This window comes from Marmota flaviventris, chromosome X, assembly GCF_047511675.1.
Source record: "Marmota flaviventris isolate mMarFla1 chromosome X, mMarFla1.hap1, whole genome shotgun sequence".
Taxonomy (NCBI): domain Eukaryota; kingdom Metazoa; phylum Chordata; class Mammalia; order Rodentia; family Sciuridae; genus Marmota; species Marmota flaviventris.
In genome coordinates, this window is record NC_092518.1 from 131,366,287 (window position 1) to 131,380,246 (window position 13,960).

Genomic DNA, 13,960 nt, shown 5'->3' on the forward strand with positions numbered 1-13,960 from the left:
ACAGACTGAAGGAGGAAGCAAGGGAAGAAGGAAGGAAAGAAACTGAAAAAAGACATTAAAATACATTTATGTAAATATTTTTTTAAAATCACCTGGGGGGCTGGGGATGTGGCTCAAGTGGTAGCGCGCTCACCTGGCATGCATGCAGCCCGGGTTTGATCCTCAGCACCACATACAAACAAAGATGTTGTGTCCGCCGAAATCTGAAAAATAAATATTGAAAAATTCTCTCTCTCTCAAAAAAAAAAAAAAAAAAAATCACCTGGGTACCTCCCCATGGGCAAAACCAGAATTGTGTAGAACAATCTTACAATCAATTTGTGCTGTTTACAATAGATAAGCCATTGTTTTAAATTGCTTATGGAGAAGTGGCATAATCCTTTCTTAGCTAAGGCTAATATGAAGTCCTGTTCTGGTGAATTCCACCACCCACAGCATGAATATGAGGGGTATGCATATGATGATGAACTGACCTCAAATGGCCCCAGTCATCAGCTCTGAGCATTTGGTTATTGGCATTTAGTTTAGCCCCCACTATAAAATTATCCACCAGGATGAAGGATTATGCCCTTACTCACAAACTAATTTTATTGAATTTGGTTGCATTTGGTCACACACCTTCTTTTCCCAGCTGCAAGGAGCTAAGTAACTGACTTGATTAAGTCTTCCATTATCGACCAATTTCTCTGGGCATAATGAAGCCATCCTACATGAATAGAAGTGAGCAGGTATGCAATGAGTTGCAGATTTCAACCTCTCACCCTAAATTAATGTGAGGATACTGGGTAGTACTCCCTGGATTCATGGCTGGATTTGGGCTATATGCATACTAGTCTATGTGATTTGGCTACTAACTTCTGTGCTTCTTAGGGCATGGCAGAACTGGCAAGAGATGGGGCAAAGAAGTGAGGCTGGTGGAGTATGACTAAATTTTCTTGTGAGGCCTGAGGGACTGGGGAGGCAGACCTCTTGCCTCCCATCAGACTACAGAGTGGAACAGCTGTTTGACACCTGGGTTCCAAGCCTGAACAAGTGGTTTCACTTCTTTCGATCTTAAATCAACGAGGTAGAGGTACTAACAACTATCTCCCAGAAGATATATGAGGGTAAGTTATATGATAAGTAAATATGAGGGTCCTCTCATTTGCTTCTTCATTTGTTTAACAAATATGTGTTGATTACCTGCAGGTCCTGGGAAGGAACTTGGGCTACAGTCCTGAAAAGAATTGACCACATGTTGAACTTTCTATTACAGAAAACATAATAAGCAAATAAATAAATGTGATTGAATAATATCTCCTTAGTAAGGTGATATCTGAGATGAGACCTAAATGATGAGAAAGAGATAGCTTTGAAAAGATCACAGCGAACAGATTCCAGTCTTAGAGAGTAGGATGAGCAAACACTGGGGAGAAATCTTGGCTTCCCAGAACAGAAAGAAGGCTTGAGGGCACCAGAGTGACCCAGGGGAATCTTGGTAACAGGTAGGACTGTAGAGGCAGGAAGGCACCCATGGGATGAGGGAAATGTATGTAGATTTTATTTGAAATGTGATGGGAAACCACTGGACTCTTTTAAGCATTGGAGAAAGATGATTGGTTTTATCTGTTTAAAAGGTCCCTTTGGTTGCTTTGGGAACAATTGGAAAGACCAGCAATTGACATGGGGTGACTATCACAGTGGTCCAAACACTAGAGCTGAATGAACTTCTTGGGTCATGTGTTTTTGTTAAACAGCTCATCTTATTTAAAATCTTTTCTTCCATCCACCTGCCTCACTATCCATTTTCTCTCACCACATTCATTACCTGGTACTGCCTGAGAACTTGGATATTCTGAGCAATATAATGTGATGAAATGGAGGAATAGAGAGAATGAAAGAAAGGATGAATGGATGATTATAATGGCCCACATAAATCCCCAATGCCCAGTAGAGATTCCAACACAAAATATTGTCTTCAACATTGAATGAATGAAGGGAGGAATGAGTTGGTAAATAAAAATTTATTCTCAGAATGAGCAATCTTGGATCCTGTTGATGTTGTAATAAAGGAGTTAATACCTTTGGGTTAGAAGCAATTACAGAACAGGACTTAGGAATAATTTTTAAATAAAATGGGTTCTGCTTGAAAAAATAGGTTTGATGTTTTGAGTAAGAGACTCAGTGGAAACGTTTCAAAGTAATTTTAGAAAGTCATTTTGTGTGGACATTGAACGTATACCTGTTGTTAATGATATGACAACTATGAAGGAGTTGAGTTACCTGTAAATAATTTCTGGATACACCAAAGAACTTGGCAACCACCTTCCTAAGTTTCACCCATCTCAATAAGTTGCACCATCTTGCAGTCACTTATCCAAGCCAGAAACCTAGAAGTTATTCCAGACTCCTCTTTCTCCCTCGCTACATCTTTGAATTTTCAAGCCCCCTCTATTGTACCCCTTAAACATCTTCTGATCCACTTAATTCTCACCATGCTTCCCTGCAGGGCATACTGGGAGTTAAAGACATAGGCTGAGCCGCACAAGGAGCGGACAGGTCCAGGACACTGTGGGTGTCAAGATGAGAGCTGGAGTGGACCCAAGATGCGTCCCCCCAGGGGTAGGTTCCCTTTGTAGCCACTCATTTCCCCAGGGGAAGAATTACAGGGTGCCCCGTCTGCCTCCACGGCCTTCTATCACGGTACCTCTTCTGGTCGCAAGGGATGCTGGGAGTAAAAGCCGTTGGCGGAGTGAGGGGACAGGGACAGGGTGCTGTGGGTGTCAAAGTGACAGCTGGCATAGACTGAAGTTGCCCTCTTCCCCCGCTCTTTGTAGTCAGTCATTTCCCGGGGGGAAGAATTCCAGAGAGTGCCCTGTCCACCTCCACGGCGGTACACCAGGGTACTCCTTCCGGTCGCAGGGGATGCTGGGAGTAAAAGCCGTTGGTGGTGTGAGGGGACAGGACAGGGACAGGGTGCTGTGGGTGTCAAGGTGAGCACTGAGGGTGGACTGAGGAGTCCCCACAACAGTGGGAGGGTTGTCAAATCATCCAAGTGACCTCTATGGTCAGCCCTGCACTTTGGAATGAAAGGTAATATTCTGGGACAAACCCTTAGGCTGCAAGGGACCCTGGGAGTTCCAGCCTGTTGCGTAGATGTTGGAGGTGAGGATGGGGGAGAATTGCAGTGACTCCTTTTGCCTCTCAGGACCCTGGGAGATATTCCAGCATCTGCTAGGAATCAAGGTGAGGAACTTTGGTGACAGGGACTGAATGCCATACCTCCCAAAGGAAGGGACCTCAGAGAGCCTGGCTTCCCTTGTAATCTACCCCATTCAGGGTCACTGGAAGTAACTCTGGCTCATTTCTGCCTCCTGGTTTGTCTGAGAGGTTTTATATGTGTAGGGACCTTGGTCCAAGAGGTGATAACATGTCAGCAGAGGGAGGAATCCAGGACCTGCCAGACCCAAGGTATGGACTCTTCATGAGGACTGAAAGTATCCCCATCTCTGACCCAATGGATACCACATAGTATGCCTGGCCACTATACTCAGCCTGAGGAGGCCCTAAGTGGCAAGATCTTCTGCCATGGGCGCAAATATGGGAGGTATTCAGGGAGATGGGGTCTTGGTCTAAAGATGTCAGTTCATTTCAGATGGGGTGGTAGTGAGGAAGGGCAGGTGTGGGCATGAGTAAGGACTTGGGTAATCTCCCAGCCCATGATACATTGGACCCAGGTCCAGCCACCAGCCCTGGAGAACCTACACAAGGGCAGTGGGAAACTGTTCACTTCTCTGGGAAGTACCAGGGCTCTTGGGGAAGAGAGGAACCTGATGTGACAGGGTAACTTCATCTTAGCACAGGGATCACTATCTGGTCATCAGACACAGGTGTCCCAGTTTACCCAAGAGTAAAGTGAGGACCCTAGGGGAAGATCAAGGGTCCCAGAATACAGTAGATGCCCCTCAGAAATCTTCCCGTTACCTGCTGTCAGCACAGGAAGCCCAGGCAGGGTTGTAAAGGTTCCTTTATTTTCTGTGTGTCATTGATTTCAGAGAAGTGAAGGCCTCAGTAAGAGGGGATTGGGCTCAGGAAAGCAGAAGGAGGATCTCAGGCATAGCCAGGAGTCAGGTAAGGACAGAGGGAATTTCTTCAGTGGAACACAAGGACCCCGATCCTCACCTGCCCTTTCTTCTCAGCCATGGGACAACCCAGTTCCATTGGCTTTACCTTTCCCTCACTTCCTTTCTGGGTGTCTCACGTAGACAGGGTGTGTTTTAGGATTTGTTAAGGTTTAAGGAAGGTGCCTTAGATCATTAGAGAGCATCTCATACCTAAGGTGAGGACTGAGCCAGATCCTCCATGGCCAGGACACATGGAACCATTGAGTTTGGCCAGCTCTTGCTTCACCTTTGAGAAGGTGTGGCCATATGTGAGGCCCCTCACTGCCTTGTGTTCCTTCACAGGGAGGTGGGCACTTCTTCAGAGTGTCCTTCAGGCCAGCACATGGGTGGTATCCAGGTCCTGCCAGGGGAAAGGTAAGGGCCCAGAGTAAGCAGAGCGGACCATCTACCTCAGAACAGTGGGGACCTCACAGAAGGCAGCCCAGCCCTCCTATCAGGGCTGGTGGATCAGGTTGTGCTTGGAGTCTGCAACCTGTGGGGCCCCTCAGTGCCTCTTACAAGAACTTCTGGAACCAGGTCGTGAAGGTTTTGTATGAGGCAGTGTCCTCAGGTCCTGGAGCAGAGGAGGCCCAGGCAGTATTTGGAGTCATGGTGTGGTGCACTCTGGGAATGTGTATCAAGGACCCCACACTAACAGGACAGAGGGAGTCCCACAGAGCTCAGGCCCCAGAAGCCCTACTATTAACCCTGGGCCTTGTGCTCTGTGGGCTTGCTGTACCCACAGAAGTTGCCTCACTTCCTGCCTCAGGTTTTCAGGAAATAGGCCTACCAGGAGAGGAACTTGAATAGCCCTAGAGCATTGCCCAAAGAGAAGACCTGTCTTGGGCCTTTGTGAGGGGTTCCAAGGGTTCAGTTCTCAGCTAAGGCCCTGACACATACCCTCTCTCCCCAGGCTGGTAAGTCTCCAACACCAAGCTCCTGTCCATCCTCCAGCTTGCTGTCTTAGACCAGAATCATCATGCCTCGAGCCCCAAAGTGTCGGCGCTACATGCTTGAGGAAGACCTTCAGGCCCAAATGGAGAAACAGGCCCTTATGGATGCCCAGGTTTCCACAGATGTGGATGAGGAGGATACTTCCTCTTCCTCCTCCACTTGCTCCTCCTCTTTCTCCGGCTCCTCTTCCTCCATTTCCTCCCCTTGCTATCCTCTGCCGCAGTCTGGCTGGGCACAATCAGGAGCCACTTGTCAAAAGAAACTAACTTTATTTTTAGAACCACACACGCCAAACAAAACAGCCTCTCAGGAAAAACCCTCAGAGCCTCAACTGCCACCACCGGCTTTCCACAAGCCTCTCTCTCCCACACAAGCTTCTCTCCACCTCCCACAATCCTCCTGCTCTTGAGGCCGATTGGCTGGGTCACGTGGGCAGAGCCAAAAAAGTCCCCCAATGAGCAGCTCCGTGGTCTGAAAGGGCAGGGAAACAGCCCAATGAGCATCACCGCAGAGGAGCCAATCAGCTAGATGTTGCTGGGGCTGCTGTGAGCCAATCATCAGCCGGCAGCTGGAAGTTTGCTGGCAGCTGGAAGTTTGCTGGGGCCCCTTCGGCTGTGGCTCTCAACATCTCCCCCTCTCTGTTTAAACAACAAGCATGTGACTTAGGGACCATGCCTGCCTTAGGTTGTCCAATAGTACATATGGTCCTTAGGTTGGTACCATTGCAATTGGATCTTACCCGTCACTGACTACCGGTCCAGTATACAGCCACACCTGTGGAGAGGTCTTTGTACCAGCGGGGGGGTGAGGTTCTTTGCCTCACCTCTGTTGGCCCCCAAATTTTAGCTGGACGATCATGACAAGCAGAAGGGAGGAAGATTCACCAAGCCAATTGACGGCTCCTTTTGTAAAAATTGTACCACCAATGACATCATCAGCAAAAATACCCCAACACTACCACAAGTCGTTGCACCAACAGATAGTTCACAATGCATACAGGTGAGCTCACAATGTGTCCAGGCAAGTTCTGCAAGCAGTTCAGTGATGGCTATTGTAGAAGTTGTAGATTGGTTTTATCTTTGACTTCACCAGCACTGGGATGAAGATAGGAATTCTGGCAATAATGGCTAAAGAAAAAAATTATGTAACATTACAGAAGGCACTAAAAGAAAACAATTTTCTTAACAATTTACATTGTCTTTAAGAGAATTATTAAATATAATGAAAAGGAAAGGTGAAAGTAAACAAACAGATCTGTTAACCTTCTTTTTTGTTTACATATTAAAACAATCCTCAACAGTTGTTTACCCAATTTAAATTAAACCATATAAATCACGTGAAAAAACAAAATGTTTGGATCCATTTTATCATGAGCGCTCATCATATATGATATATGGACATACATACATTCAAACATATAACACAAAACACAAGTGTGCACACATAATATAATACATACAACACATAACATTATAGTAAAGGCCTTATAACTTTTTACAGGTGAAATCTCCATTGCAATGTTTAAAAACTCTATAGTCAAAAAATAGAACTGATCAGCAAAACATTAACCTAGGTCTGTATGAGCTCAAAAAACAAAATAGAACTTCATGATATGGCAAAGGGCAATAATAAAATAGATATTGAAAAAAGCATCCTGGTTCTGTTGCAGATGTAAGAATAGCCAAACTGGAGTTTTGGATATCAGTTGTTATGGATTTGAGCCAAATCATCTTCTTTTTGGTCTGTAGAAATCGCTTTAGTTAATCTTTCTGGAATCCAAATCGGCTGCTGTTCTCCCTGTGGAAACACATAAACAGACCCCCGACTCCAGACAATTACTGGGTCAGGACCTTTCCATTGTCCTGTTAGAATATCCTTCCAAAGTACCTTGGGCTTATGTACATTTTTTGGACACATATGCAAAATGTAAGGAATTTAAGGAAATTCAGGACTTTTACATTATTCTGTTCCCCTCAATGACTATGGCATGTTGCTCTATTTATTTCAGACTCCTTTTTGGTTATGTTTTTATTAGTGCATTATAATTATACATAAGAGCAGGGTTCTTTCTGACATATTCCTACATGCATGTAGCATAATTTTCTCCACTTCATTCCCCAGTACTTCCTCTTTCCCTTCCATCCCCTCCAACATTCCCTTCTTCTTCAGTCTTCCTTCTATTTGTTTTTAAATGAGTATATTATAATGATGCACAAAGTAGAATTAATTGTGATATATTCATATATTCATCTAGCATAATTTGTCAATTTCATTCCCTAGTGCCTTCCCTCCTCCTTTCCCCTGGATTCCATCCTTTTACTGTTTATTCTTCTATTTTGGTGAGACCAGACACTTTTTTCCTGACTCTGTCACTACACATTTATAGTTGTCTTTATAAAGGCCTTATACATTTTGTTAGGATCTTTTTTTAGGTAATTTTTGGACTTTGTTGCCATTGTAAATGGCATATTGTCTATTAGCTGTTCTACATAGTGCTTTTGTGTGGCAATGATTTTAATTTTGCCATTGTAATCAGCTGTACACCTGGTCTGATGTCTCATTCACTTGAATACTCCACATGAATGTTCCTTTGAATTTTCAAGATAGATAATGATGTTGTTACTCTGCCTTATTTTCCCCCAATATTCATACCTTTATTTGTTCTGATGATCACAGCTCTGGCTTTGTGCCTTAGCCCTGTTTTGAAACACAGAGGCAGTAGCATACATCTACCCCTTCTTCCTGACTTTAATGATAATTCTTCTAACATTTTACATTTAAGCATGTAAGTGATTTTAGCAAGTGGAAGCTTCCTTTTAATATTCGTTGAATAAATGTTTTTACTATGAGCTTATGGTGAATTTCTTTCAAAAGCATATTCTCAACCATTGACATTATGAAATGTTTTCTCTCATCAATTTTGTATGTAAGGAACTAAAATGGAAAGGTTTTTTTCCCTAATGTTTACATCATATTTTCTTGCCTTGAATGATGCCTATTTATTCATTTAATTCATTACTTTATCTGATATGCTGCTAATTTATGTAGGATATTTGATGCTGTATAAGCGAGCTTACCTCAAGTGTTCTTATCATGGGGAGGGGGTTCTTGTCTGGTTTTTGAATCCAGGAAAGCTGGCCTGAGACAATGAGTTGAACTACTGGCAACTTTTGATATGCTATGAAAGAGTCAACAATCAGGCAGTAATTAGTTTTCTCTAACCATTAAGTGGAACTGGCCTCCCAAACTGCCTGGTCCTGGAATATCTGAGGGTGGCTTGAGCTTTGAAAAGTTTCAGTTTATAGAGTTTAATTAGAATTTCATTTTCCTTTTAGGCCAATTTGATCATTTGTTTATTTTATTTCTAAAAAGTAGTCAGAGTTACTGGAAGGGCATTATTTATAATGCAAACCTTTCATTACAGAAAGCGTCAAACATATAGTAGAAAGAATAATATAATGAGCCCAGTATACCTGAGCTTAAATACATGGAAGATTTGTCTCCAGTTAGATTCCCCACCTACCTGCTTCTCAGGTACTGGAATAATGTGGAGCAACTCCAAAACATCATAGTATGTCCTCTCTAAACAATTCAATATGCACTTCCTAAACATAAGAATTCTTTTTCTCCTTTGGTACCAGGGATTGAACTCAGGGCTGCTTAACAACTGAGCCACATCCTCAGCCATTTTTTTAAAATTTTATTTTACTTTTAGACAAGGTCTTGCTGAGTTGCTCAGTACCTCGCTAAGTTGCTGAGGCTGGCTTTGAACTCAAGATCCTCCTACCACAGCCTCCCAAACTGCTGGGATTACAGGCATGTGCCACCACACCTGCAGATAAGAACAGTTTAATAAAAAAAGCGTAAAACAAAATACTTGTGTTTTTAAATTAAATAAATAACCATCAGTGTACAATTGTTTTACACACTTTTTGATACACTTTTAAGAAGAAAGTTGTGTCCTTGAATGAGTATCTAAATATGGTCCATATAGAGTAATTCTTTGTTATGCCTCTTAAGCTTTTTAAAATTTGTGTATTACCTCTCAAGTTTTCTTTCTCCTTGCAATTCATTTTTTTATTTTGTTGTTGTTGAAAAAGAAAAAAAAAATGTTGTGTTCATTCCAGCTTTCCAAGACTCTGGAGTTTGATGAATGAAACACTGGTGTCTTTTAACATATTCTTCATCCCATAATTTCTAGGGCTACATGGTACTTCAGGCTTATGTTATATGCCCTTCCCTGGTTCTAACATCAGCCATTTCTTCAAGAGGTCTGCTTCCTTCTATAAATGGTTCTAGAAATCTCCATCTGGGTGCTAGAGGTGCTCATTGCAACTTGGGAGTTAGTTATATGCCTCCTCTGCTGACAACACAATGACATGGTCTCTATCATTTGTATATTTAGATCACTCAAATAAAAACTTGTAAGTTATAGTCAAAATAGTGAATATATTCTTCACATCTAAAAGTTTCCTTCTAGCCCATTGTAATTTCTGCCTGCTAGCCTTCCCTGCACACTCATCTCCAAAAATCACTGATCTTCTTCTGTCACCATAGATGAGTTTATATTTTGAGAGCTTTTATATAAAAAGATTTGGAGAAGTATGACTACATTATTTGTTAGGTGCATGCTTAATATTTTTGTATTGCCAAACTATTTTCAAAAATAGTTGTGTCAGTAAACATTATCACTAGGTGTTACATGGTATGGCCAATCTCCTCAATTTTAGCCATTCTAATGGGCAGATAGTGGTGTCTCATTGTGATTTTGATTTGCATTTCTCCAATGAGTAATGATGTTGAGTTTCTGACCATGTGGTAAAACCCTAGTGTAAATATTGTTGAACAAGTATTTTGTAGATGTGATTAACATTTGCAATCAGATGAGATTATAGTCCATAATGTGAGTGGGCTTCACCTATTCAGTTGAAGGCCTTAAGAGCAAAAACTGACATTTCCTAGAGAGGAGAGAATTTTGCCACAATTATGTAACATAGAAATGCTGTGTGAGTAGACACTTCTCAAAAGAATGAATACAAGTGGCCAAGAAATATATATGAAAAAATTGGTCAATGTCATCATTAACCATTATGAAAATGCAAATCAAAACTACAATGAGATAAAAATCTCACCCCAGTTTAATGGCTATTATCAAACAAATAAATAACCAATGCTGGTGAGGATGTAGAGAAAAAAAAATAACTCTCATACACTGTTGGTGGGAATGTATATTAGTACAACCATTATGGAGAACAGCATGGAGGTTTAAAAAAATTGAAAATAAACCCACTCTGTGATCCTGCTATCCCACTTCTGGATATATATATATATATATATATATATATATATATATATATATATATAATCTCCAAAAGAAATAAAATCAACATACTGAAGAGATGACTGCATGCCTTTTTTTATTGCAGCACTGTTCACAGCAGCTAAGAAATGGAATCCACCTAAGTGCCTAAGTGTGTTTCATATGGAATATTATTTATCCATAGAGAAAAATGAAATTCTATAATTTTCAGAAAAAGGTATGTACTGGAGAGCATCATGTTAAGGGAAATAAATCACACACGGAAATGCAAGTACCACATTGGCCCTCACATGTAGAAGCCAAAACAGTCAAACTGAATGTAAACTAGTGATTACTAGAGATTGGGAAAGGTAGAGGCTAGATTTAATTAGTGCATGCTGTATGCAAGTGTTGAAATATTACACTAAACACCATTATTATTTACAATTTATACATGGGAATGAAATAAAATATTAAAATTAAAAGAATGGGGGCTGGGGATGTGGCTCAAGCGGTAGCGCACTTGCCTGGCATGCACAGGGTGCTGGGTTAGATCCTCAGCACCACATAAAAATAAAATAAAGTTATTGTGTCCACCGAAAACTAAAAAAATGAATATTAAAAAATTCTCTCTCTCTAAAAAAAAAATGAATGCCTATGCCTATGTGAGTTTCTGACCTGCTGGCCTATTCAGAGTTCAGATGTGTTAGACATGAGCTGATTTATTTTACGTCTCCTTTTCTGTTTCTCTCTTTCTGTGGTGAGAAAGAGGAAGATATCTGTAGCTATACTGACAGATACAGATGTAAATGAAGATAGACACAGTATGGATCAAAGTTTACTTTTTGCATAAGGATAGTTCATTTTTCCAGATCTAGTTGTTTCACACAATTCTTTCTTTCCAATCTTCATTTACATCTTTACCAATAATTAGTTGTCTATATATGCATATAAATGTGAATCTACTCCTGGAAGAAATTTATTTTGTTCTACTGAAGTATTTCTCCAATTACTATTTTGATTATCATTAGTTTATAATGGTTGAAATGATGTAGGATATTTTGTTCTATTTTTATGGATTGCTTGCATATTTTTATGAAAGTTAGAATCAGCCTCCTGATTTCTATATAAATATTTATGGAATTCTGAATTGTACTACATTGAATTGATCAATGCATTTGAGAAGAATTGACATTGCAACAATATTCAGTATTGTGAGTAATAAACAGATTTATATTTCCATTTATTTATATCTTCATTAATTTATCCTTGGAATGTTTTATAGTTCTCAATGTACTCATCTCCTACATCTTTTGTCAGTTTATCCCTTTTAATTAATATTTTCTACTACTATTTTAAATTATACTGTTTTAATTTCCAGTTGCTCATTGCTAGTATCCAAATATAATGATCTTGTATGCAATGGTGTTGCTACACTCAATAATTAGTTCTGAGTGTTTTCTTAATTAATAGAATTTTCTCTATAGACTTTTCTTTTCCTTTTCCAAACTACAGGCCTTTTAAAAAGCCTCAAGTACAATGCTGAGCAATCCCAGCAAACCCTGCCCTGCTTTGTGAATTCATCAGTCTTAGGTTGTGGCTTCGTACATGCAAACATCCTGCATAACTTCTGGCATTGTTATGAATATTGGCCTTGTCTCTCCTTTACTGTTAAATCCTACATTGGCTTATTACACTTACTAAGGTAATCAAGGCCCCTTAGATTATAAACAAGATTGGGATACCCAGTGAAGCAAGTCTGGTGGTTCATTAAAGTCTCCCAGACTGAAGGTAGTGATTTCTGAATGAAAATTAAAAACCTAGGAAACCTCAGTGGACATTAGGAAAAAGAAGTGGGATGGAAAAGTACCCTGCAAGAACTAAGTGGTCTTCAAGGTTGTAGAGAAATGTGTAGGAGGGAAGTGGAAAGATCCATGTCTCCATATAATCTTAAACACAGAGTGCTTTCAGGTGCGACAGACCTGAACTAGGTGCTGGTGGCCAACAAAAGAGACTGGACCATTGCAGGGGGTGTCTGTGGAGAGGTGTGAAGGAAACGCCCTCTCTGGGCCTTGTGATGCACCACAATTGAGCGTGGGGACATGAGGAGGCATCCTGCATCAGTTTGGGAAACCTCTCCAGGGGGCTGGGCATATCCTTCCGTTCTCCAACCAGACTGACTCTCCTGGCCTTCAGGTCACGGGCCCCTTCCCTATGGACCTGACAGATGGGGATGCTTTGTGATGTCTCAGCCCTTCCCCCTCCTCGGCAGGCTTAGGGGTGTGGCCTGGGGTGGGACTTGCTGAGCCAACAAAGCCCAAGGGTGTGGCCACCTGTTGTCCTGGGGACCATAAATAGAGGGAGCTCAGCGGCCTGGACAGACTACCTGGAGGTGCTGGTCCAGAAACATGGGCAGGAGACCCATGGCATCCATTCCCCACTGTGCAAAATCCAACCCTGGCAGCAAAGCGGGCCAAAAGAAGACGTGCATACATCATCGAACCAAGTACAAGAAAAGCAAGGTGAGCTGAGCCACCCAAGTCCTGCTCTTCTGCCCCTGGACTGCCCTCCCTACCTCCCCCTGCACAAAGCCCCTGTTGCCACCCTCCTCCACGTCTGCCCCCAAACCAGTGCCCCTCTGTGATCTCCTTGTTGTCCTTCCAGGGCCGAAAGATGACAAGAAAGTCTAGAAAGCCCCTTCGAGGGCGTTGTAGGAACAAAGAAGCTGCCAGAGCTCGGACCACCGCAGCTGACAGCAATAAGAGAGGAGCAACCCGAGGCAGCCGCCGTCTCCCGCTGAGGAAGAAGGTCCACCGTCGAGCCTGAGGGGGACGACCAGAGCCTGGAAAGTAGCTGCTGAGGTCGCTGCAGTGAGGACCTGTAACACCAGCGAGGCCTGAGACCTCAGAACCTTCCCTGAAGCCTCCACAGGTCTGGCCACAGAGATTGTGAAAATAAAATCAGCTTCTCTGGCGTGTGTGTGTGTGTGTGTGTGTGTGTGTGTGTGTGTCCTCTGACGGTGGGGGACAGAGGAGCAAGGGGAGGTTGGTGTGTGGGAAGAGGGAGGTGGGTCCTTTGGGGCTGTGGGTCTTCCAACAGGGCCACAGAACCAGACGTGGAGCATGAGGACAGATGGGCGCTGAGCACTGAAGAGTCATTTCCTCCACACAGGTTTACCAGGAAGGAGGGCAAAGACGAGGAGATTTTGCTCATGTGTAAAGGCGGATGAGATGGGAGGGGTGTAGTATGTGTGGAGACAGTGTCTCCCCAAAAGGACACAATGTAATTTCTGTCAGAATACCTACCTCTCATTGGTGTTTGTTGCATCTCACCCTGGAATGGTTAATTTTATGTGTCCTTTTGTGTGAGGCTTTGGTATCTAGATGTTTGCTCACTCATCTAGATGTGAGTTTTCAAATTTTGTAGATATGATTAACATTTAAATCAACAGAAGGCCTTAAAAGCACTAAAGACAAAATTGCTTAAGTTTTTATTTCTCTGTGATAAATATCCAGCAATGTCATTTCAAGTTCATATATTAATTGCATGTTTAGTTTTATTAGGA

At 42.1% G+C, this 13,960-nt stretch overlaps 1 long non-coding RNA gene across 1 annotated transcript; it reads left to right on the top strand.

Annotated features, from left to right (window-relative positions):
• Nucleotides 1-10,533: 10,533 nt before the first annotated feature.
• LOC139703218 (uncharacterized) lies at nucleotides 10,534-13,370 on the top strand. Its single transcript, XR_011705595.1, has 4 exons — nucleotides 10,534-10,633; nucleotides 11,911-12,100; nucleotides 12,860-12,917; nucleotides 13,060-13,370. It is a non-coding gene; the product is annotated as an uncharacterized lncRNA (long non-coding RNA).
• Nucleotides 13,371-13,960: the final 590 nt, after the last annotated feature.